The 2,500-nt window shown below is 70.2% G+C and overlaps 1 non-coding gene across 1 annotated transcript; it reads left to right on the top strand.

The window, feature by feature from the left end:
• Window positions 1-733: 733 nt before the first annotated feature.
• On the top strand, window positions 734-886 carry LOC135978890 (5.8S ribosomal RNA). The gene has a single exon (XR_010596245.1). It is a non-coding gene; the product is annotated as a 5.8S ribosomal RNA (ribosomal RNA).
• The last annotated feature ends 1,614 nt before the right edge of the window (window positions 887-2,500 follow it).

Genomic DNA, 2,500 nt, shown 5'->3' with positions numbered 1-2,500 from the left:
GCCAGGTACCTAGCGCTCTCCGCGAGCCTCGTGGCCCGGGGAAGGCGGTGGTTCAAAGACTTGTGCGGCCTGAGGTGGCCCGTGGACGCCCACGAGGGGGGCCCCGGGGAGGGCGGAAGGGAGACCGCCGAGGAGGGAAGGACGTACGTCCGAGGACGTCCGTGCCCCGCCTCGGTATCCCCATGCCGCCCCCCCCAGCCCCCGCCCCCGGTCCACGGGAAGCCCAGGACGGAGAGGGGCTACCCTGCCTCCCTTCTCTGCGTTGGGGCCGAAAGGCCGGGGCCCGTCTGCCTCTCCCCCTCCCTCCACCCGGACTCCCACCCCTCGCTCTGCGAGGGGAGGGCGGAAAGGGCTGGGGCGGAGCGGGGGGTCGGTCTGCACGCGGCCGCGGCCGCCTGGCCCCTGCGAGCCAAGCGCCTGGACCGAACCCGAGCCTTCGGGCTCGGTTGTTAAACCTTTACTCGTGACCGTAACGTACGAAGGGCGGGCACCGAGGAGGGCTGCCCTGGCCGGGCGGGACGTCCCGGGGGAACGGGCGGGCTAAGGCGGCGAGAGAAAGAGGGACCTGCGGGCCCCCCCCTGCTCCCGCCCCCCCAAGCCCGCCCCAGGTCCCCTTCGGGGACAGCAGGCCGGGGACCCGACCGGTGCGGACAAGGAACGCCCCCCCGCCGGCACGGCTTTGGCCGCGGGGGGGAAAAAGGCGCCAGCCTCCCGAAAATAAAAGCCTCGTGACAACTCTTAGCGGTGGATCACTCGGCTCGTGCGTCGATGAAGAACGCAGCTAGCTGCGAGAATTAATGTGAATTGCAGGACACATTGATCATCGACACTTCGAACGCACTTGCGGCCCCGGGTTCCTCCCGGGGCTACGCCTGTCTGAGCGTCGCTTGAAGGTCAATCGTCCCCGCGGATGCGGTGGCGGCGGGATGCGGCCCTCCACCCCTGGCGGTGGAGGGCCGCGAGCAACCCCGCCGCCGCCCTCCGTGGGAGGCGCGGCTGGGGTGTCGCAGGCACCGGGGATGGTCCGTCGCCCCCCTTTCCCGTCCTCGGGAAAGGGAGCCCGTGGCTCTCCCCAACGCCTTCGTCCCCCTAAGTTCAGACCCGATGCCCCGGAGCGCCCGCTTCGGGGAGCTCGTCCCGTTGGCGGAGGAGCGGCGTCACGGCAGCCGGTCCCGTGCGCCCCGTCGCCCCATCCACTCTCCCGTTGTGCCTCCGCCCCGTGCCCCGCTCGTGCGGTGGGACGGGGTGGGAGTTTTCGGGGGATGTTGCGTTGGGGGTCGGGGAAACCGGGTCGGCTGCGGGTGCCGGCTCCCGGGTCCTGAGGGGAGACGGGCCTGCCCCGCGCGGCTGTCTGTGGCGACACGGCTGCCCGCGGGGTCCTGGTCCCCTCCCCTTCCCTGGGTTACGACGGTGCCCGGGACCGGGTCGGGGTGTGAGGGCGAGACTCGCCAGGAGGAGGGAGGGTGTCGGAAAGTCAGGGAGAGAAGGGGGGGCGAGCGGCACGCGCGCGTGACGGCGGAGAGAAGAGGAGGGGTTCGTGAGGGCGCCCAGGTTTCGAACTCCCCACTCTCCTCCGCCCGCCGCCTCTGCCGGTCGTTTTCCCCCTCTCCCTGGCCGACGGCGCCCCCCCGCACGCACTCCTGGTGCTGTCCGCCCCCCTCCTCCGCTTGCCCCGGTGCCCGTGCTCTCTGTCGCTCTTCCGCTGGGCCGTTCTTCCCCAAGCTGGTTGGATCGGGCCTCCTCCGGGGCCGAAGCGCTTCCGCGGCGGGGTGGGTGTGGCGGGCGTCCGCTGTGCCCCCCCCCCCCGGGTCCCCATCCGACTGCGACCTCAGATCAGACGTGGCGACCCGCTGAATTTAAGCATATTAGTCAGCGGAGGAAAAGAAACTAACCAGGATTCCCTCAGTAACGGCGAGTGAACAGGGAAGAGCCCAGCGCCGAATCCCCGTCCCGCGGTGGGGCGCGGGAAATGTGGCGTACAGAAGACCCACTCCCCGGTGCCGCTCTCGGGGGCCCAAGTCCTTCTGATCGAGGCACAGCCCGTGGACGGTGTGAGGCCGGTAGCGGCCCCCGGCGCGCCGGGACCGGGTCTTCTTGGAGTCGGGTTGCTTGGGAATGCAGCCCAAAGCTGGTGGTAAACTCCATCTAAGGCTAAATACCGGCACGAGACCGATAGTCAACAAGTACCGTAAGGGAAAGTTGAAAAGAACTTTGAAGAGAGAGTTCAAGAGGGCGTGAAACCGTTAAGAGGTAAACGGGTGGGGTCCGCGCAGTCTGCCCGGAGGATTCAACCCGGCGGGTTCGGTCGGCCGGCCTGGGACGACGGATCCCCCTCGCCCCCCTCCGGGGGGTGTCGGGAGGGGACCGCCGCCCGGACGGCCCCGGCCCCCGTCGGGCGCATTTCCACCGAGGCGGTGCGCCGCGACCGGCTCTGGGTCGGCTGGGAAGGCCTGGTGGGCAGGTGGCTCGCTGCTTCACGGCAGGGAGTGTTACAGCCCCA

This window comes from Chrysemys picta, unplaced genomic scaffold (genome assembly GCF_011386835.1).
Source record: "Chrysemys picta bellii isolate R12L10 unplaced genomic scaffold, ASM1138683v2 scaf505, whole genome shotgun sequence".
Taxonomy (NCBI): Eukaryota; Metazoa; Chordata; order Testudines; family Emydidae; genus Chrysemys; species Chrysemys picta.
This window is presented reverse-complemented; position numbering and strand designations above follow the sequence as displayed.